This window comes from Anabrus simplex, chromosome 2 (genome assembly GCF_040414725.1).
Source record: "Anabrus simplex isolate iqAnaSimp1 chromosome 2, ASM4041472v1, whole genome shotgun sequence".
Taxonomy (NCBI): domain Eukaryota; kingdom Metazoa; phylum Arthropoda; class Insecta; order Orthoptera; family Tettigoniidae; genus Anabrus; species Anabrus simplex.
In genome coordinates, this window is record NC_090266.1 from 168763878 (window position 1) to 168788428 (window position 24551).

A 24551-nucleotide genomic window follows, 5' to 3' on the forward strand; every position below is an offset into this window, starting at 1 on the left:
AGAAAATGAATAAAATAAATCTTGCATACAACACCCCCAACATAATTCGGCAGAGAAGAACAACGATTCTGCTTCGAAGCAGGTACAGGTCTTGCAGCTCTGATGACATCACACAAATTTGGGAATTGTTTCATCCGTACGGCCCACGCAATAAAAACACACGTTGAAGTCATGTGGTACATCTGTCTTTCTTAGTTAAGAAATGTTTGCCTCCGTAACGTAGGCCTACTTTAGCTCTGATGACGTCGCGCAAATAGGTGAATAGTTTTGTGTCCGACCTGCGCATTGCAAGCATGCATCAGTCATGCTATATGTCTGTGTTTTGTAGTTAGCAATGTCCGCCAGCATAATGTTTAGCATAATTAGCTGCCTTTCTTAGGAGTCTGAGTTTGATTCCTGGTACCATACTGCCAGAGATTTAAGAATGGCAGGAGGTTGATTCGCGGTAAAAATGGTACATGTAATTTCCCTCCACTGGGGGCATGTCTAAAAAACAGCTGCACAACCTCGGAATGAGGAAACGAGTTTACTTTAGTTGAGAAATATTCACAGTTGTTGCCTTGTTGCTATTAATATAGCAGGCGAGATCATTAACAAAGTGATCATGTAACACCTCATATCTTGGGCCAGTATAGGTATTTTTTGGAGAGAAGTAAGTTTAAAATGTGTTAAAAACTATCCAATCATAACGATTGTTTTACTCGCCAATGTACCTAACAAATAATAATAATAATAATAATAATAATAATAATAATATTGATTTTATGTCCCCACTTACTTTTAACAATATTCGGAGACTCCAAACAAAACATACTAGGGTATGCGTTAATAAGAAATAGAGACAACGAATGTATGAGATTAAACATTATGATTATAAAACGCATTACCGCCACACCTGTAGATATCCATAAATGCAGCAAACTTTCCTGTTATTTATTTTTATTCTTTCCGTCGTGAATTTTTGGCACTATCCGGGCGATAGCATACCTAACCTAAACAATATAATAGGAATTAATTGAGGGATGTTCCACCATTCAACACAATATACTATAATACATAACATTCATTAAGTGAAAACCAATTTTGATTCCTTTGGAATCATCATCAGTTCACAGTAAATAAATAAAATAAATAAATCAAAGCATCTTAACAACAGTCAACATGAAATCTGCTTTTAAATATATCTAAAATGGTTGATATGGGTTATATGATATAAAAACACATTAAAATTTAAAGAACGTGCTAGGATCCAGGTCACAGATAACTGCAGTGCGTTTGTACAGTGTTGAACAGAGCTTTAAGATAATATATTAAAAAACTTGTTGAGGAATACTGTGAGGTTCTTATTTGTTACTGTGGATATAAAAATATGTTTAAAATGTTCAAATATTCGTAGTCGAATCGTCGATGCAGGATAAAAACATGTATCAAAATTGATGATCTTGTAAAGTGCTGATGTTAAGACAATTTGCAGTTAAAACGATTTGCTGAGGAGTTGGGGGAAATCAGGTATTTACAGATTACAGTGCTACTCTTGTTTAGCAAGCTGTGTAATACACTCATTTTTTTTTAATATAAAAAGACTGGGAAACTGTATTGTTTGTAGATCTATGGTCTGAATTCTAATTCTACCAGGCTATCCTAAATGTGATTTTCTGATGAATTTTACCATATTCAATCCGGTAAAATGCTGAGGCAATACTTTATTTCAAGTCCAGGGTTGCCTGTTCGCATCCAGTGCACAAGGAGGATGATTGTGAAAGTTCTGATCCTTGTGACTTACTGAGTAACCTAATGAAAGTTTAAGGGAACTATTGTCATCAACAAAATATTTCCATCCAGACTTCTTCTCGACTGAAATCTGCCAAAGTTCAAGGAATTGACTCATATTGGAACACTCAGAATTGTGATCTTTTCGTACTTGAGTTCAGTGTGTTAATTTTCATGAAGCCCTTTCCATTAAGGCAAATCATCTGTGATAATTAATTATGAGATTGTGGTCCTCTTGCTCTAGAGCCACTGCAGGTTTGTTATATTTTTGGTAAACTTTACTGTAAATTTTGTTCTTGTCATCAGTCATACTTCACTTCTTTCATTCTTATATTAATGTAATGTTTTGAATTTATGCTGTTATTTCCCTGTATTTCAACATTTTTTCATTTTATTATTTTTTATGCTTTTTTAGAAGTTGATATATTGATCATTATCTTTCAGGAAGATAGTATGCATACCAGACAATGTCTAGAATGAAAATGTTGATCTTTAAAAATAAATGAGCTTTCCTTATATGTGCCAAAATTAATCTAGGGTGGTTCTCTGCAACTACCATCAAATCAGTGAAAATGATTCTGATCCTTGGTCTTCAGGTAATCTTCACCAAAATAAGTTATACAGCATAATTACTTGACACATTCACTCGCACATCTGACCACATTTCGCGTGTGTAAAATGCCGTATCCGACCTTAGTCGGATTTGAATGCGCACCAAATTTTTACGTTTCAAATGTACGTTAGATGTCACAGTATATCAGTTTGCCAGTATATAGCAGGCAGATGAGCACTTTACTACACTAATATGAGTGTTTTAAATTGATCCATTCCTTGATAGGTGGTGGTAATTATTGTTTTAAGAGGACTGGGCGAGTTGGCCGTGCGGTTACGGCCGCACAACTGTGAGCTTGCATCTGGGAGATAGTGAGTTCGAACCCCGCTATCGGCAGCCCTGAGGATGGTTTTCCATGGTTTCCCATTTTCACACCAGGCAAATGCTGGGGCTGTACCTTAATTAAGGCCACAGCCGTTTCCTCCCCACTCCTAGCCTTTTCGTATCCCATCATCGCCATAAGGGCAATCTGTGTCAGTGCGATGTAAAGCCAATTGTATTGTGTTTTATGAGGAAGTACAACTAGGCAACCATCCTCTATATAACACTAATCAGAGAGAGAAAATGGGAGGGATTCTGACACTTCGAAAAATGAAGATATCGGCCAAGGAAAGACAAGGGCCATGAAAGGCGTGAAGATGAGACTCCCTAGCCCTCGAATGCTCGAATAGTGTCAGGGTTGAAGAAGAGCAAGTGTTGACCAAGGGAGGTTGGATACGATAGATGGAAGTGAGGAGCCTGCACAAGTGGAAACAATTCTAGGACTCAGCTAAGGGGCCCATGATCGCCAATCCACACTCCCAAGTTGATTACCCTTCTAGTCTGCTGTATTATCACATGTGCTTCATACATGCCTGAGCTGCAGCTAAACAGTCCATCACGGGCGAGTTGGCCGTGCTCTTAGAGCCGCGCGGCTGTGAGCTTGCATCCGGGAGATAGTGGGTTAGAATCCTACTGTCGGCAGCCCTGAAGATGGTTTTCTGTGGTTTCCCATTTTCACACCAGGCAAATGCTGGGGCTGTACCTTAATTAAGGCCACAGCCGCTTCCTCCCCACTCCTAGCCGTTTCGTATCCCATCATCGCCAAAAAGGCAATCTGTGTCAGTGCGATGTAAAGCCAATTGTATTGTGTTTTAAGAGGAAGTACAACTAGGCAACCATCGTCTATATAACACTAATCAGAGAGAAAAAATGGGAGGGATTCTGACACTTTGAAAAATGAAGATATCGGCCAAGGAAAGACAAGGGCCACGAAAGGCGTGAAGATGAGACTCCCTAGCCCTCGAATGCTCGAATAGCGTCAGGGTTGAAGAAGAACAAGGGTTGACCAAGGGAGGTCGGATACGATAGACGGAAGTGAGGAGCCTGCACAAGTGGAAACAATTCTAGGACTCAGCTAAGGGGCCCATGATCGCCAATCCACACTCCCAAGTTGATTACCCTTCTAGTCTGCTGTATTATCACATGTACTTCATACATGCCTGAGCTGCAGCTAAACAGTCCATCACTGGGTGAGTTGGCCTTGCTCTTAGAGCCGCGCGACTGTGAGCTTGCATCCGGGAGATAGTGGGTTAGAATCCCACTGTTGGCAGTCCTGAAGATGGTTTTCTGTGGTTTCCCCATTTTCACACCAGGCAAATGCTGGGGTTGTACCTTAATTAAGGCCACGACCGGTTCCTTCCAACTCCTAGGGATTTCCTATCCCATCGTCGCCATAAGACCTTTCTGTGTCGGTGCGACGTAAAGTCACCAGCAAGAAAAAAAAAACAGTCTATCTCCAGCAGTGCATGTAATACCCTTCTCTTTTACACATTCATTGCTGCCATTCACAATTGATCATTTACACATCACTCTGGGTAGCAAAAATGTATGCATGGTTTTGTTCAGCATTCTTTCATGGTGGAGACTGGTTAGTGCAGTATTTCCCTTCTGTACCCTGTCCTGGCAACATTGATAGGCATTTAGGAGTGTATAACTACAAGAGACCTGTGTCAGTAGATTCACCGACATGTTAAACAGTTCCTTTACAAGGCAAAATTCTTGGGTCAAATATTCATGTATAGGAAGAGGAATTAGGGAATGGAGTAATTTATCAAGGAAAATGTTCAGTAAATTTCCAAGTTCTTTGAAATCATAAGAAAAGACTATGTAAACAGGTGATAGGAAATCTGCTACCTGGGCGACAGCCCTAAATGCAGATTGATTGATTGATTGATTGATTGATTGATTGATTGATTGATTGATTGATTGATTGATTGATTGATTGATTGATTGATTGAACAAAACTGATAGTTATTGATGGTCATTAAATGCATACTGTAGCATCAGTAGTTTTATGACTGTTTCACATTTTTCACTTGGGAGTATATTTATCCTTTCAGAAGATATCTCTAAGCTGAACTATGACCATAATTCAAATACCAAGAGTGTGAACTTAGATCTTGATAAATTTTAGGATTATCTTGGGGAATGACTTTTCTTAGTCACACAAGAAATACAGAAATGTTTAGATGCGTAAGATCCAAAGGTGCCTTTTTTAATTTTCAAAATATTTTAATAGTGTATGTATAGTTATCATTTGTGAATGAGCAGTGAAAATGCACTAACATTCAAATTTGTTCTTGAAATATTAAGGTGGTAATTGTTTGTATTAACTTCCATGATTGATTTTCTTCAGTCCCTTATGGTTTCCCTTTTCCAGTAGCTTACTGAAAATTCATTCTTATATCATTCCATTTAGGATGGGTTACGTAACTTTATCTGATTCCTGAGGCCCAAAATACCTTGCTAAAGTGTTTCAGTATCAATAACACAAGAATTGAGATGGACAGTAGGAAAGGAATAATGTACTACTTTATTGAAAGAAATTTCAGAAGCTGTGACAGTTATCAGTAGACAGTAGTGTGTTAGTGATTGAACTCTTCTTGAAGAGTACTTTCTTCGAATGGAATGTCCATCAGTGCCAAAAGGAAAATGAGGAGGAAAGTAGAACATTTGCATTGGAAACCATGCTAAATTTCATTAATACCAAATTACCAATATTGAAATCTATCAGCATTGTGAATGTTTATGTTCTGGTCCTAATGTTTAAAGAAGCTAGGGACCTTGAAAGCCATTATCCGAAGGTCATCATGTTCAAGAGACCTGCAATATTTTCTTTCTCTATCAGTCTGGATCAAAGAAGTACTCCTTAAAGGAATTATCTGACATAAAAGGACATTTTACAACTAAGACACAGAAATGTTCTCAGGGTTTAGTGATTGTTAGCCAATTTTAATATGGTAAGGTAACTGTTTTTCTGCATAGTTGCGACTCTCATGTCCAAAAAATTTGTAACTAAGAAAATACTGTATATTGTTTTATATACTATGAATTTCTTCACTCTCATTCCTGGTGTTATCTCGATACTATGTTTTTTTGCTCGTTTCTGTGAAATATACGGAATGCCTTCTGTTTAACTGAAAGTTGTTTTATGAGTGCCCCACAAAGAACCAAATGAGGTTTGTATAATCCTGAGTAACCATTTCAGCAGGGGGTGATCTAGTGTATTATATTCTGGGTAGAAATGCATAGCGTTCGTTACATTACCTGAGGCATTTACAAGAACATTTTAGGCAGCGGATACATCACTTTAGATCTTTAAGATTAATGCATTTGAATTATAGTTAGCGTGTTTTCAGTTATTTTGCATCACTTCATAGATTCATTAGATGAACATATTTTTGGGTGAAAGATGTATAAAGTTTTGCTAGATACCTGGTAATATTTGACTGAACATGTGTGTTTGATCTGAATGCGAGTATGATATAATTAAAGAATAGTTGTTTTATAAATTTGATAGTGGTCTGTGAGAACAGATATAGTTTAGATATTAGTGCTGTTGGAATGAAAGTTTAGTCAGTAGATGGATGTGTGAGAAATATTGCTTAACACATGCATCATCAATCAACACAAGATTAATACCTAGTTTTTCAACATTGTTAGATTTTGTGGTGGTTGTTTTATGGAGTGTGTTCTGTTGGGTATCCATGTATTGAAGGCATTGAATCCATCCATCCTTGACACATAATGAGTTCCTGTTTTGTGATAACATGAACTCTACATTACAAGTTTCTATCTGATTCATGAAAAACTTTAGAGCTAATTGTATTTAATAGAGAGAAAATAGTACGGCAAGTCTTTTCACAGAAAAAAAAAAACTAAAAAGTAGTTATCCATTATATATATATATTCCAATGGCCAGTTGTTCTAATATTTGATAGTGCTCAGGAAGATCATACTCCTCCTCTTGTCTGTTGTATGGCGACACTCAACATCCATTTTTAACACTTATTCTGTGTCTGACATTCTAAAAGATATTGCTACATTTTGTTGTTGTTGTTGTTGTTGTTAGAATGTGAATTTTTTTTCTTGTTAGTGTCATTTTTTGTTGTGGGCAAGTGACATAAAATTTATTTCTTCTTTATACTACAAAGATGGAATTTGTATTTTCAGTGTTATTGTTGTAATTACTGTAATCAAGTTTTATCATTTTGAGCCAAAATATTTGTTTTTGTTATACCTTTTTGTGATCTCTTTAACAGCCCTTTGTTTAACATGGGCATGACTTTCTAAGGAGAAAACATCTGCCTTATGCATTGGAAGATAACACTGGTCAACAAAATTGAAATTTTTGTGTGTTAAAAGAGAAACGATGGGTGATTCCAAGTGACTTTCTTGAGCTGATTTCAAATGTTTTTACAAAACTTTCCCATCACCCGGGGTTTTTGAGTAATTGTATGTAAAACATTTCTCTTATCTATACATTATATCGTGTTACAAGCAAACCTTCTCTTGATACAGAAAAAATGTGAATTTTTTCATGAAAAATTAACATTTTTTCCTAGTATTGTATTCAGCTTTACAAACTATTCCATATGCATGTTTTTACAACAGGAACATACGTGTAAAATACGATATGAAAGAAGATATGTGCATCTTAGGTTGTGAACTACTATAGCAAGGAGCACGTGCTGCATTTGATACGCAATCTCTAGGTAAACAACCAGAGACTGACAGAACGTTGTTGGTTGTTCAGTGTGCGGTAGTAGCTCTTTGTTAAACTATGTGCTATCTACCACAGTGCTGGACACTACGAATGCATTAAATATTGCAAAAATGGTTGTCACTAGATTGGAACAGAAAGGGAAATTGCTCATGAAGTGTACGATTTGTTAAAACATTACGTGTCAGAAAATGCGGAAAGAGAAATAACTGTATATATTGGCTTGATTGAACCACAGCAGGATGAAGAAGACGGGTGAAGTAAATGAAGAATTACCGATGAAATCTTCTTCCGAAATATTTCTTATACTACTCCTTACTTCTTGTAATGCACTACTAGGTATGGTATCATACACCTCTATTACAATTCAACTGACAAGAACATAGGGTTAACTTCTTTCTTTAAAGAAAGCTCGTAGCCGGGCTGAGTAGCTCAGACTGTTGAGGCGCTGGCCTTCTGACCCCATCTTGGAGGGCTTGATCCTGGCTCAGTCCACTGGTATTTGAAGGTGATCAAATATGTCAGCTTTGTCGTTAGATTTAGTGGCACATAAAAGAACTCCTTTAGGACAAAATTCCGGCACCTCTGCGTCTCCAAAAACCAAAAAAGTAGTTAGTGGGGCGGAAAGCCAATAACATTAAATTAGAACTAGAACATTACAATTACAGTTTTGTGAGGGAAATGAAATTGTCATTCCTGAAATCACAGGCAGCAATCACCAAATGAAAGTAAATTGTCGGCACAGTGGAATGAAATATATCAGTATGTTATGTACCTTAGATGCTAATAAACAGGATTTTTGTTTTTCAGTATTACCTCCCCCCCCCCCCCCCCAAATGGTGGGTGATGGAAGAATTCTGACTTCATTTCTGGAATCAGCAGATGGAAATGCATAGGAAACACCTGACATCATTTAACAAAAGCATTGTTGACCAGGGTACTATGTCATCTGTTTATTTTTATTTTCTGTACGAATAAATTGGTTTTATCACCACCCCAGTTCCACTTAAGCATGTGGACTTCCTTTTTCTAACGGTGAAGTTGTAAGTTTGTATACAAAGAGAATTGGACTGCTGCAAGAAAGTGCATAATGGATGGTGTAAAACTGTAGAACTGAAATGGAATGGTGTATTCAGTACTTTGAACTCTAAATGGATCAGAAATATGGCTGTGATTGAATTTAACATACCACCACACCTGACTTTGAATTTGTCTTTAAATTTTTAAAAATTGTTTCAAAATTAACCTGTTTTTTAAAGACCTGTTTATTTTGTAAAATCATTGAATATGTTCATGGACTACTTTAACTGGTTTTATGAATTTTTTGGTTTCATAATCAGATTTATATTAAAATGAAACCATGTTATTGTTATTTAATATGGTATCATGTTGCATTTCCTTTGTTAATATGTTATAGTTTTCTGGAAAGTTATGTTTAGCAACATTTAAATTTAGGTTCAGTAGTTTTGTATGGTGCTCTTGGACTTTCTCATCACATAGTGATAAAGAACTGCATTGTGATATTATAAAATTTTAAAACTGCTTGTGCAATCTTTATTTTTCTTCCACTTCTTCAACTTCCTGAAGATATCCACTTTATGGCTCTTGAGAGACATTGAGATCAAGATATAATGCATAAATATGGCCATCACACAGGATGGATTTAGTCATTGTTAATAAGTTAGCACCAATTTCGAGCTGTTTCACATGAAGGTGTGAACTAATTGTATCTCAGGTAATGTCCAATGGATGCTAATACTTCGTTTTTATAAGTACGCCATATTGAATATAGAAGTGGTATTTCATTGACAAAATTGGCATCATTCCTACCCATGTTTTGTAAATTGTATTCTTATTGATTCATAAATGATGCATTGTAAATCTCTGTTTCCTTGTACAGCTGAGGAATGCAGTATGTTGACCATAAAATACTATCAGGTTACTTTTCAAAAATAATGCAGTGAAAGTCAAAAATAGAATTTTGTTAGATGAATATGGTATCTTTTAACTCCTTTCAGAGTAAACTGTTTTCCTCAGCATTGTTGCGTTTGTTAGAAAAGATTATACATTTGCTCATATGAACTGATATTTGTGATGTAATTTCAGAATCCCTGAATATAGTCATTCTTATTTCCCTAAGACTTCTTCCATTTGAATGTTATTTGTATGCTTAGTTTTCCTGTTTGTTAGTTATAGGTCCTTGAGTTTGTGTATGGCTATGTTGTAGATTTTTTAATTTAAATTTTGCATTTTATTTTGCATAAATGAGATTATGCTAAATTTTTAGGATACATTTCGTCAGAATGTTAGCCTGTTCATATTGCTTTCTAGTGTTTACTGGGGAATGTATAAAGTTCACGGAGGTATGATTAATGTAACTTCAGTACAGGACCTTCGCAAATTGTGTTGTTACAGGGGCCATATGTCACAGGTTTTGCTCAAGAATACATTATAGTTGACTACAAGTAATTAGAACATTCATTTGTATTTCTGTGTTATATATTTTTGGAAGCCATGAAACAGGTCTTAATGTTACTATATTTCTTTGGGGAACAAAAGAAAAAGATAAAAAGATGTGGCATGAAGTAACTGATTGAGGACTTGGAGTAGATTCTAGTCAGCTCATCATCCATTATCAGTGAATATGCTGACTTCTGCTAAATTTCCCTAGTCCAGACATCCTGTGTATATCCCTAGTCGACATCATCATGCTATTTTCAAAGAGAAAATATTAATTGTTATTATTATTATCATTATTATTATCGTCATCATCATCATCACCATCATTATCATTTGCAGTAACTATATTAGAAAATATATCTAGAATTATTATGCACACTAACTTCAAGATTTGTGTTCTTTCATTGGTTCATTTGAGCATTTTGGCATGCAGTAACATTTGTGAATGAAATAACTGAATTAAACATTTGCTGAAATTGTGTTTGAAGAAGATATAAATATGTGTTTATTTCATATTCTGAAAAAAAGAAAAAAATGCTTCTCAGAATATCTATTGTTTTTGAATCGCACCTTATTTACACCCGGAAGTATAGAACTTTTCCATGTAACTCCCACAAATTGTTGTTTTGTTGCGATGTTATGTATAATCATAAAATTAAAATTTGTTGTTTGGTAGATTTACTGGCACGTAAAAGAACTCCTGTGGGACTAAATTCTGGCTCCTCGGTGTCTCCGAAGACCGTAAAAGTAGTTAGTGGGACGTAAAGCAAATGACATTATTAGTATTATTATTATTATTATTAAAACTTGTTGTGAATGTTTGATCAAGGAAAATAAGATACTGTGAACCCTGGGAAAGGGGAAACTTAAAGACAACACTGAACAATGCCACTGACTTCTTTATCCCAATTTTCTAAATTAATCCATTTAGGTATTTTTGTCTAAATGTGTTTACATGGCAATTTCAGTAATATTTTGTTAATCCATTATTATACTGCATGTGTTTTTCTCAAAATTTGTTACATGGCGAAAATGCTTTTTTTTTTTTTTTCTTCTTCAGATGTGTTGCTTTACTCTCAGGACTATTGATTGAACAGATTTTGTGATATAATTCCTGAATAGAATACGGTGAAACTTCTCTAATACAGACACTGATCGGATGCAAAAATTTGTCCATATCTGGTAGGTGTTCGTTAATGGGAGGGGATGCCTACATAAGCAAGTAGCAAGAGTGCTTGGCTATGAAGATTTTAAAAGCTTTGAATGGTTGGCTGGAAAAATTTTCAGTTAGGCATATGAGCTATAAAACAGTACTACCTAAACGACACTTTAAGAGATATTGCACGGTATGTTAATAGTCGCAAAACCTTTAATTGGAATCAACTAAAATTACTACAGTATGTTGTATTTTGGTATGTTGTATTTCAGCTTAGCAACTCTCACTGTTTTATGACTTATTTTCGTTACAGAACTAGTCGAGGCTGGTTTGTAGAGAACATTTCACATTGACTATCTTTTCTCCAGAATGGCTTGCAGTTGTATTGGTTGAAAGCTTTTGTCATCTTGGCGACAAAGAGCGAATGCCTTCAGTTGTTCCACCATTTGATAAGCCGAAGCATAGCTGATCATAGAAGTATTTAAACTCGAGTTTTCATTTTTACCATGTTCTTCCTCACTTTCACCATATTCACCAACTTTCAGTTCTGTTGCTTGCATATCCTCCACGATTTTACTAATATGGAATGAATTTTCCTCAAACTGTACACTCCTATCAATCAATGTGTACTCACTGGCATCAGTATTTTCATACCCTGCCTGGTTCAAAATACCCTGCATAGAATTTTGTAGTAATTCTTTTTGCTATTGATTTTCCAATTTCCCTTCAGTCCCATTTGCATAAAATCCTGTTTCATAGAAACAGTTCAGAATCATGTCCTTCGTTACAGCTTTCCAAGCCAAGTCAGTCCATCCCACTACATCCTGTACCGTGACAGTTTTGGTGAGATCAAAGGTAAAAGACTAGTGTCAAGATTTGCTATGAGCCATCTCGGTATTAGTGGTCTGTACTGGCCTTTCAAAACAATGTTCCGGGGAAAGAATATGTAACTGGATATTTTTCAGTTTTAATTCAGGATGGGAGGTCGCATGTCTAGGAAAAGTAAAGCTTTCGTGGTTTAGTTCTTCATTTCTTTTTTTCAAAAGAAACAAGCCAGTTGGTCAGAATTTCTTGCATCATTCAAGCTTTTCTATTCGCTCTCCATACTACTGATAACTTCCTTACATCCAGTCCTTTAAAATAGCAAGTTTTTTTGCTAGGGGCTTTACGTCGCACCGACACAGATAGGTCTTATGGCGACGATGGGATAGGAAAGGCCTAGGAGTTGGAAGGAAGTGGCCGTGGCCTTAATTAAGGTACAGCCCCAGCAGCAAGGGTTTAACGCCGTCCCAATAACAACAGGGTTTGATACTCACGTGTTATATTTGAACAGGATAGCGCAGTCAGATGCTTTTTACAAATTCAGTTTGCAGGCCAGCGACAATAGGAGATTCCCCACACACAGTTTTGTAGCTGATGTGCGTAACTAGAAATATCTTCATACCAAGTTCTCTTGCTACTTCCGTAGCCTTTTCTTGAATAATACAACCTGAGATGGGAATATTTTTGCTTCTTCCAGCTGAAAACCACTTTATCAATAGCAAGACGTTGAGTTTTAGGAAATTTGCCTTTTTTTCTTGTGATCACCATTCTTACATCACTGTTTTAATATGCCATCATTTTGTCAGAGTTGAATTTATTTGTCCCTTTTCCACACCAAATTTATCTGCAAGCACTCGCACACAGAGCTTGTTTTTTTTCTGCGCACTCAAAACTTCAACCTTTACCCGAATTGTTAAGATTTTCCTTTTAGGTTAAGATTTTCCTTTTAGATGAAAGAGACTACACAGAACTACTGGGCTGCTTTTTTGTCTCAGATCTATATTCCATTGTCAGCACTGAGAGTGAACTTCCCTGTGCTGAAATGAATAACAGATTTGTGACACGCCTTTCAAATCCCTACTAATGCCACTGTGATTGCCAAAACTCAGCAGGCTACTGTGTACACAAACGTTTCCAGGAAATAGCTGTATAGCACTCCATTTATTTTTATTCACAAGTATTTTGAAATTTATAAACCTACACTGCCGTACAGTTCAGTCTTCACACTATTTTTGTCCATCGTGAAGTGGTAAAAGCATACTTTGGGACCGTGGAATAAATGACCGTGTTTGTACCTGGAAGTGTCTGCAAATGGGAGGTACTGTAACTTTATTAGTATAGGATTTATGTCTGGGCATACAATTTTGTCTGTATTGGTGGGGAGTGTTCACGTCTTAGACGTGTCCTTAAGAAGAGGTTTCATTGTATATTGTTTGAACAGTGCTCTCATTTTGCGATGAAACTTTGCTTCATTCTGCCGCTGGCCTACTTCTGCTCTCCAGATCGCACCGTGCAAAGCCAGATGTACAAAACAAGGAAACTAGATTATAACAGAACCACCGCTCACACTCTTCGCGTTCCATTACTTATGGCAAATCGAGACATTCAGCAACTACAAAATAAAATAAGCCCACAAATGAAAATATTATTAAAGTATTATTCATGTGTAGAGGTTTATTACCATTTATTTTAATGGGATGTAGTGGAACATCCTAAACAAGATGATGCAAGGACTCATTCCACCACAATTGCATATTTTGAAAATTTACATGGCCAGAAAAATAGAACCATGCCTCATCGGACGTAAACATTAGTTGTGGATCCAAATTCCCTTTGTAAACACTTCATCAAAATCCATTAGAGACCCTTATTCTTGCAGCAAAATCTGTTTGGCGAAGTTCCTACACAAACCGTATTTTACATGGTCGAAATGTTAGCAGTCTGGTCGCTTTGTGGGCCTGTGGATATATTTGTTTCCTGCGCTAGACGATTACAAGATTTTTTTCTAACTTACGTCTGACTGCGCCCGAATACCCCCAATTTTATCTTCAGTTAAAACATGTCTGTTCGGCTTCCTATGTAAATTACAAACTGGACCAGTTGCACACCATTTTATGTCAACTTTGAAATGCGAGATTTTATAGGAGTGCTAGAGTTGGAATATTTGCAGGCAAATTTGCGAATGCATCTTCTATAGTTATCTTGTTTTAGTCCGAATCCATGGGTAAATGGTTAGTGTACTGGCCTTTGGTCACAGGTGTCCCGGGTTTGATTCCCAGCAAGGTCTGGAATTTTAACCATCATTGGTTAATTTCGCTGACACGGGCGCTGGGTGTATGTGTCATCCTTATAATTTCATCTTCATCACAGCATGCAGGTCGCCTACGGGAGTCAAATCAAAAGACCAGCACCTGGCGAGCCGCACATGTCCTTGGACACTCCCGGCACTAAAAGCCATACGCCATTTCATTTCATCTCTTTTTAAGTAACATTCCACGAAATAAATTAGCTGTTCAACTGAATACTTCATTTTCCAATCAGTTACTTAATACACAAGCAACAGTTGCATATGCCCTCCGGTACAATTCTCAGAAGCAACTAACTGCTGGGATGCTCTGTACACCTGGCTTCCCACAGTGTGTTCGTGGGTGGGGGGGTGGGGGGTTGCCGGCGGCAGAAAAATGAGAAGTTTCCTCATAAAATCAGAGCACTGGAATTGCAAAAATTGAAAATGTATTATTTGCTCCTTTCATGTTGTCTGCATACTGCTGACTTTTTTCTCTTTTTTGTCTCCTACTCAACATTTATGTTTTGTATCAAAGGTTCTGAGTAACAGGGTCTTGGCACTGCGGCATTGTTGCATGCTTCTGTCACCAGTGGCATGATTGAAAGTCCTTATCGGTACGTATGGGATTTTCACTTGAAAAATATTACATCACTGCCAGTTTGGATTGAAATTGATTGTAGTTGGCTACGTGAGGCAGCTTGTTAAGAAGTTGCCTTCAACAATCAAGTATACAGGATAGAATCTTGGCACGTTCAGTAAGCATTGATGTTGAAATGCATGCGACCTGTGTTAGTAGATCTCAGAATTAAACTGTTTTTGCAATTCTTACTAATGTGACCTATTATAAAACTGTTCTGTGAGTAATGGTTGTGAGAATACAAAACAAAAATGTAATGTCCAAATCAAGAGAGATCATTTTTTCACTGATGGAGATTCTTTAAGGGAATCATAACTTGTATAAAGAAGTCAAGAAATAAAGTACTGCTTGACTACCTATGTAATATGTCATTACAATATCATATTTTATTACCTCCCCTTTGCTTCCGATGTATAATTAATTCATTGTTCCTTTTGCTCATATCCACACATGTTATTTTGTCAAGTGATCCTGTTGAATCACTTCTTTATGGATTACTTGATGGTATTCTGTATCCTTTCCTACCCTGTCCACTCATATGTATTTGTCCTTGCTGTATACTGAATCTCGTAAACTCGTGATGTTAACCCTTGTCAATTACTCAACAACAAACTTTATTTGATGCAGCTTGGAATATCGAGAACAAAGCTCAGCTTGGGCATCAAGTATGGGCAGTGCATGAGCAAAGAGTAATGATAGCTTGGACATAGCAAAAAGAACATTGAACTGAATTTTGTATCATCAGATGATCTTATTTTACATCTATATGTTACAATACTGTTTATATGCCCTGGCCTCCCTCTGCCAGGGTTGCCAGATTTGCAGGTGGCATATAAGGAATACTTCAATTTCTTTGCCATATAGTGCTAGAATAAAACAGCATAGCCATTTAATGAATGAGAGAAGAGACCAAGGATGTATTACTAATAAATATTGGCAGTAATATTCTAACATGAAATAAAGTAGAACCCCGTTTATCCAAAATAAAGGGGGCGGAGCCACTTCAGTTGATGCGTTTTTTCGGATGACACATGGTAAATATTTTTGGTAGTTAAATGTTGAATTAAAAATGCATTAACTTTGTTAAGCAAAGGTGCATACTGTATATTAACATTAAAATGTCTACATAAAGTCACTCATGGTACAAAATCAGTGATTTTCTTCTGAATTTTCTTGGTGCAGTGCTCTCGTGCAGCTCTGTTGCGCCACCATTTAATTAACAATACATCAGCTGGTGTAGATTGATTGCTTTGTTCAGCAAAGCGCAAAGCGATCTGAAATAATGAAACAATATATTTGTTACTACTGAAGTGAATACTGTATACAGTAATTTTATGACAGTACTGTAATTAAAGTGTGTGGTACTGTATTTTAATAAAAATTCGAAATCAATCTTACCTCCAATGCATTAAATCCATCATCTGCTGTAACTCGATTCTCAGAACTGATATTGTCAAGGTCGGAGTCATCTGCATAATCTTCATGACGAATAATATAGTAATAATAATACAATAATAATAATAATAATAATAATAATAATAATAATAATAATAATAATAATAACTCTTGCTTGTTCAGGAAAAAATGTATAATGGAACGAACTAGAGGATAAGAAACTGTTTGGCTTTATGCTACACGTGCATTCTGGCGTAAGTCATGTTATAAAATTAGGGTTAGCATAGTAGCTCTCAGCACATATAGCAAGAGAATTGCTAATATCGACGGCTAAGAACGAGAGGGTAAAACAAAATATTAAAGTACAATTTTGCCAGAGCATTTTGGTTAAGCGGGGTTCGGCTGTATTTATTTTATTCTTTCTTTCTTTCTTTCTTAATCCGTTTACCATCCAGGGTTGGTTTTTCCTTCAGACCGAGCGAGGGATCCCACCTCTACTGCCTCTAGGGCAGTGTCCTTGGGTCGTGGGATAAAACTGGGAAGGAGGGCCAGTACCTCGCCCAGGCGACCTCACCTGCTATGCTGAACATGGGCCTTGTAGGGGATTGGAAGATTGGAGGGGGTAGACAAGGAGAAGCGGGAAAGTGGGAAACCACAGAAAACAACTTTGAGGATGACTGAGGTGGGAATTGAACCCCTTCTAGCGAGTTGGCTGTGCGCGTAGAGGCGCGCGGCTGTGAGCTTGCATCCGGGAGATAGTAGGTTCGAATCCCACTATCGGCAGCCCTGAAAATGGTTTTCCGTGGTTTCCCATTTTCACACCAGGCAAATGCTGGGGCTGTACCTTAATTAAGGCCACGGCTGCTTCCTTCCAACTCCTAGGCCTTTCCTATTCCATCGTCGCCATAAGACCTATCTGTGTCGGTGCGACGTAAAGCCCCTAGCAAAAAAAAAAAAAAAAAAAAAGAACCCCTTCTACTCAGTTGTCCCTCGCACCACTTTTCAAATTTCATGGACAGAGCTGGGAATTGAACCTGGGCCTCCGGGGGTGGCGGCTAATCATGTTAACCACTACACCACAGAGGCAGACTATTTTATTACGAACTAATAATGCATTAAGTGCATGTGAAATGTACATGTCAATCTAAAGACAAAGATGCAATTTCGACAATTTCCTATTCAACAAAACTGTCTTGTGTTCCTGTAATTCTAATCATAGTTCATTTTTTATTAAATCTACAGAGCTGTCTCTCCATGTTTATTGCCATTATTAAAAACACTTTCAGTTTATGCATTCAATGGATATAATTAACACAAACATATGTACCATCAAAATGTCCCTCATTTTTTTCTGGGCCAATTGAACTTGTAATATATACCCTTCTCTGTGATATTGTTTTATCAGCACTACCCTCCCCAGAAAACAAATTGACTCTTTCAACAACTTCTGCACACATGATCCATATTCAGCTTTTCCTCTAAACGTAGTGTCTTCATAAACTTTTAAATATTGCTGAACTGAGGTGAGTTTTCCGCAGTTATACATTCATAAATGCAAAAATATTAGAATCACAAAACTCAAAACTTTTATGAAGATAATTAACTCAAACTTTATAGAGATATATACTTATACATTCATAAATGCAAAAACATTAGAATCACAAAAATTAAAACTTTTACATAGATGATTTACACAAACTTTATAGAGATGATTAAAATCATTTTCATAGACTTTAACTTTTCCAGTAAACATATCATTCAATTTATTTAATGTTCAAGTCACTTTCTTACTAAAAACTGATCGCCCCCATTGTACTCTAGTACCACTAGCACACTGCCAAAGGCATTGTTCTCAACTGAGATGACTGATTTTTTTGGTCAGAATACAGAATATTTTGTACTCGATCATAACCACACTCCTTTTTGAAACTATTATCACTGGGCGAGTTGGCCGTGCGGTGAGGGTCGCACAGCTGTGAGCTTGCATCTGGGAGATAGTGGGTTCAAGCCCCACTGTTGGCAGCCCTGAAGATGGTTTTCCGTTGTTTCACATTTTCACACAAGGCGAATGCTGGGGCTGTACCTTAAATAAGGCCACGGGCGCTTCCTTCCCACTCCTAGGCCTTTCCTATCCTATCCTCGCCGTTAAACCTATCTGTGTCCGTGCGGCGTAAAACGAATTGCAAGAAAAAAGGCAACTATTCTCTAAACCGTGATATTTCAAAAACTGAACATATTACACAGAACGAATTGAGAAAATACGTGATGTTCGGGGAAACCCATACATTTGGCAATCCTACTTCCAGGGTAAATAACCAAGTCTTTGATAACTTAATGTGGCCTGTTAGTCTCTTAAGTTAAATTCTTCTCTTATTAAATAACCCAATTTAATAGGCTTGCGTCTTCATTTGTGATCTGTTATTTCCACCTAGCTTTTCTTCTATACCAAATTTAAATGTTAAAGCTTTTGTTGTCTTTCTTTCTACACCAGTTGACTACCATGATTTATTCTGAACAATTGTTTGCTTTGCTCGAATGTCTTCAGGAATATTTGTAATTACTGGTACATAAAAGAACTGCGGGACTAAATTCCGGCACCTCGACGTCTTTGAAAACCATAAAAGTAGTTAGTGGGACGTAAAGCCAATAACTTTATTATTAAAGCCTGACTCCTTATGTATATCGTAAACCACAAGCAGACCACCAATATCCTTGTCTCCTCACATCTACTGCCAAACAAGAGATTACTCGGCATGAATTAATTAAAGAAAGTATTTGCCTTTGCTTGTACTCTTACAAGTAAATATTCTTGTTTAAGTGAATAACAGTTCTGAATACTTGGGAATAAGGTAAGTAAACAAGAAAATCTCGACAGTACACTCTAAAAATCAGTGTAATAAAGCCCAGGCAAATACTTGCAGCACAAGTAAACTCCTGCTTATTTGTAAGATTGGTAACTTCGTCTACTGTATGCATATGTGTCTGTTGCAGTTCCTGTTAAAATGGCAGTTCACATGCATATGTAGAACTGTGGGATATAAAGGGCTGTCGAGAGGGGAGAGACATAAGTCCTAGGACACTTGGGCACTACCGAGGTTTAAAGAAGCAAGTTTTGATTATTTAACTGTATTTGTTCTCTACACGGAGTGGCTTAAAGTCATACAGGGAGGTGGGGGCGGGGGGTGTTAGTGGGATACAACCCGCCACCAAAGTATAAAATGACTTGACAATATTAAACAGCACACATGGGTTTCTAAAAACTCATCCCTTTATATTAAAACTATTATGAAATCAGGACTCTAGTAAATAAAACATTTGAATGTAACCTATAAAACCGTGCCATCTTTAAATATAGTTATTGAATTTATGAATTAACGAATGAGACTATAGGACGGGTATGTGGTAAACTGGAAGTGAGATTTCTAGATCCTAATGGGTGGGTAGGAGAGGGATCTGCACTCAGATGGCCTTCACTTAAATCGTGGTGGTACATATAAGTTAGGAAATTTGTTTGGAACGGTTATAGCAAGGTACATTCAGGGAAACAGGGTGGTATAGGGAACGGTGATAAGGGTACGGGGATCTGGAAGTCAAGTAGAGATGACATAGAAATGTTATTGTTGAACTGTACAAGTATTGTAAAGAAAGGAATAGAATTAAGTGATTTAATAGATATATACTTACCAGATATTGTAATAGGAGTTTAATCATGGCTGAGAAATAATATAATGGATGCAGAAATTTTCTCATGGAACTGGAGTGTGTATTGTAGAGATAGGATAGGAGTGATAGGAAGGGGGAGTATTCATTCTGGTGAAAGAAGAATAAGCTACAAAACTGTGAAAGATGACAAACCTGAAATTCTAGGTGTAAGGCTCATTTCTAAAGATAACAGGCAACATGATATCTTTGGAGTGTACAGACCGGGAAAGTGTAGCGCTGACACTGGTACAGAATTATTGGGTAAGATAATCAGCTATGTGGGAAACGACATGGAAAAGAATGTGATTGTAGCGGGTGATCTCAATTTACCAAATGTCAATTGGAAGGTAATGCAAACAACAGGAAGCATGACCAACAAATTGCAAATAAGTTAATATGGGAAGGACAACTGATTCAGAAAGTGATGGAACCAACTAGAGGGAAGAATATTCTGGACGTGGTGCTGGTAAAACCAGATGAGCTCTATAGAGAAATTGAAGGAGTAGATGGTATTAGTGATCACAAACCTGTTTTTGTCATAGTTAAAAATAGATATGAAAGAAAGGAAGGTATTAAAATTAGGACTGTTAGGCAGTACCATATGGCTTATAACAGAGGCATGAGGGTGGTTTTAAAAAGGAACTATGATCGGTGGAAAACGGTAAATAAAAATGTAAACAGACTCTGGGATGGGTTTAAAGCAATAGTTGAGGAATGTGAAAATAGGTCTGTACCTTTAAAGGTGGTAAGGAATGGCAAAGATCCACTATATTATAACAGAGAAGTAAAGAGACTGAGAAAGAGGTGCAGGTTGGAAAGAAATAGTTAGAAATGGCTGTGGAAGGAAGGAGAAATTGAAGGAACTTACTAGGAAATTGAATATAGAAAAGAAGTCAGCTAAGGATAACATGATGGCAAGCGGCATTGGCGGTCATACAAATTTTAGTGAAAAATGGAAGGGTATGTATATGTACTTTAAGGTAGTGATGGGCAACGCTCTCGCGAGAATCTCAAGACCCATTCTCCCGTATTGCCAGCTGTGCGACCTTCCAGTAACTACGAGTGTGTAGTTATTGATGATGGTTATGTACTTAAATACACCATCCTTTTTCTATTATTCATTTATGTGTTTAACACTCCAAGTATCGTGGGGACGAACGTAAAAACATGGATAATAATCAGAGAGAATATAGATAATATTAGAAGCACAGAATATCAATATATAGAAGTCTTCGAAGTATAACAAAGTTCAAGGAGTTTATAAACATATATGAGTTTATACACATATATTAATACTCGAGGCCGCCACACACTCCCTCCGCAGTGACAGCGTCCATGTATTTTCGAGGGAAGGTGTCCCTTCGACCTGATCTGGTGGTGCGGGTGTACCGTATCGGGTTGAGTGCTGCCTGTCTTCTTCTGAAGGTTGACAGTCTTTGGAATGGAACTCGACGGAATGTCCAGAGTAGTTTCTCCAGATATGTCTTCCTCGTTGTCCGATGATTGGTCTGCCAGAAGGAAGACAGGTTTCAATCTGTCATTGCTAATGGTTTGTTTCCCTGTTGGCATCTCCACCTCGTAGTGTTTGTCACTGCGAGACAGGACTGGATATGGCCCGTCATATGGTGATTGAAGAGGTGTTCTGACCGCATCATGTCGAACGAAAACGAACTTGCTCGTCATCAGCCGTGGGTGAACAAAGATCTTTTTGCGGTCGTGGTGTTCTGTTGGGACTGGTCTTAGGTTCCTCAACTGTTCCTTCAATTTGAAAACGAAGGTTGGGATGTCAGTTACTAATTTCTGTTCGTTGAGAAATGCTCCTGGTAACCTAACTGTTGAGCCGTAAGTCATTTCCACTGGCGAGGTATTGACTTGCGGAATTATGTAGGAACGAAGTCCTAACAAGACCAGAGGAAGCTTCGAAACCCAATCATCACACATCTGTGCCTTCAAAGCAGATTTTAATTAACGGTGCCAGCGTTCAATTTTTCCATTTGCTGCCGGATGATATGCTGTCGTTTTAATGTGGACGATGCCCAGTGTGCTTGTGAGGCATTTGAAAAGTTGACATTCAAACTGCCTTCCGCGGTCAGATTTTCTGTCCAATTAATTTTTCTGTTGTCATTTTTCTTAGTCCCGTGGAGAAGGTTCAAAAGCTCTGCTTGTTTACTTGCTGAATTTGGCAGTGCTCTTCGGTAAAAGTTAATGAGGCCAAGAAACCAGCGCAGTTCTGATGTTGAACTTACTGAGGCGTTCGAAAAGCATTTGAAGATGCTTCTTGTGCTCTTCTTCATCTTGTGATGCCACTAGGATGTCATCTATATAACAGTACACGAAATCGAGGTCTCTGAGTATATTGTCAATATATCTTTGAAAAGTTTGAGCCGCATTACGGAGTCCAAACGGGAGTCGCAGAAATTCAAACAAACCAAATGGAGTTATCACTGCTGTCTTAGGTACATCGTCCAGATGTACAGGGATGTGATGATAAACTCTGATCAGATCTATTTTTGAAAATATTCGTTTTCCATGTAGTTGGCTGTTAAAATCTTGAAGGTTAGGAATAGTATATCTGTCAGGCTTGGTGATGTTGTTGAGAGCACGGTAATCTCCGCAAGGTCTCCAGGATCCGTCTTTCTTGGGAACTAAGTGAAGAGGACTTGCCCAGGCGCTCTTTGACGGCTGGCAGATTGTCACATCGATCATTTGTTGGAACTCTGCTTTAGCTGCTTTGAGTTTATCTGGTGGTAGTCGTCGTGCCTTTGCTGCTACAGGATGTCCTTCTTTGACAATGATATGAAAAACTTTCATGGAGCAAGTTGGGAAATGTATTTAGAATGTCAGCATGTTTTTGATCTGGTGGCATTACATAAACTGTTTCTATGCCCGAGACTTTAATCAATGTGCCTGGTGTTTCTGCTGACGTTAATGGGTCAATGAGTCGCCTGTTCTTTAGATCTACTATAAGGTTGTAATGGTGAATGAAGTCGGCTCCGATAATCGGTGATTGCACATCTGCAATTACGAAATACCATGTGAAATTGCGCCGTAAGCCCAAACTGAGTACTAGTAGACGCTTTCCGTAAATATTAATACCAGTGCCTTTTGCTGCATAAAGTTTACGATCTGTTTTTTGGGGCGATCACTATCCGAAGGCTGAATCACAGAAATATCAGCTCCGGTATCGACCAGGAAACGACTTCCGCTACTTCTGTCTGTGAGAAATAGGCGGCGTGAGAAATGACTCCGATCACCTGCCGCCGCTAGTGTGGAGCGTTTTAGTTTGACTGCTTGTTGGAATTCTGAGCGGAAGGTGGTGGATATGAGCATGGGCTCTGACATTTCTTTGCCCTGCTGCGATATTTAAAGTGATACCAACATAGTGCTCCATTAGGATTAAAAGAATGGGCTGACCGGGACCTGTCTCGTGATCTTCGCGGTGAGGAACGAGATGAACGTGAGCTACTTCTTGAAGAACGTGACGTTTTCAGTTCATTGATTGTCAGTGTTAATTCAGCGATCTGCATTTCTAGTCTTGAGATACGATCGTTACTAATATCATTTATTTTATTGACTGCAATGGTGGATGGTGCCTGCGCGGTTTGAGCACAAACATTTAACGCCGGTTGTGAAATTTCAACAATTTTGTCAGCCATAGTGGCTATGGTGTCCAGATCGTCTTTACTCGTAGCTAATATAGAACGTACGGTAACAGGAAGCCGCTGCATAAATATGGTTTTCAAAAAATCGTCCTCGACTTGCATACCGGCTAAAGTTCGCATCTCACGCAAGAGCTGAGTTGGTTTCTTATCACCTAATTCTAATTCTGTCAATAATTTCGTCACTTTTCTATTCTCTGACTCTTCAAATTCCTGAATTAGTCTTGCTTTAAGCTCTGTGAACGGAGTGGTAGATAATGGTCGAGATAAAATGTCGGAAATTAATTCCACAATATCCGCTTCTAATGACGCAAAAACATGATTAAATTTCGTGGTTTCGTTAGTGATACCCAACGTAGTAAACTGTGTTTCAACTTCAAGAAACCATACCTTTATGTTTTTCTTCCAGATGGGCGGAATCTTCACTGAAATGCGAGCAATACCCGCTTCGTTCCATACTGTTGTTCGCGGTGGATTTGTTTCGTTGCTGGCATCGGTCATTTTCACACTTGACTAACCACAAAATGTGTTCCGCGCCGTATTTTAATATCACGTCGGGAGTCACCAATGTAGTTATTGATAATGGTTATGTAACTTAAATGAATAATAGAAAAGGGATGGTGTATTTATGTGTTTAATTAACACTCCAAGTATCGTGGGGACGAACGTAAAAACATGAATAATAATCAGAGGGAATATAGATAGTATTAGAAGCACAGAATATCAATATATAGAAGTCTTCGAAACATAACAAAGTTCAAGGAGTTTATACACATATATTAATACTCGAGGCCGCCACAAGTGTAAACTGATAGGTTGATAGCATATCATGAGCAGTTATTGCGTGAAATAACGTTCTCATATGGAAACGTCTGAGCCAGTAAATTTTGTCAAAAGCCAGGAAAAGTACTGCATGTTCAATTATTAACCCCTTAATACCATTAACGAAAGTGAAAACAGAATGTCAGTATCTTAAACTGCTCACGACTTATTTGGGGTGGACATC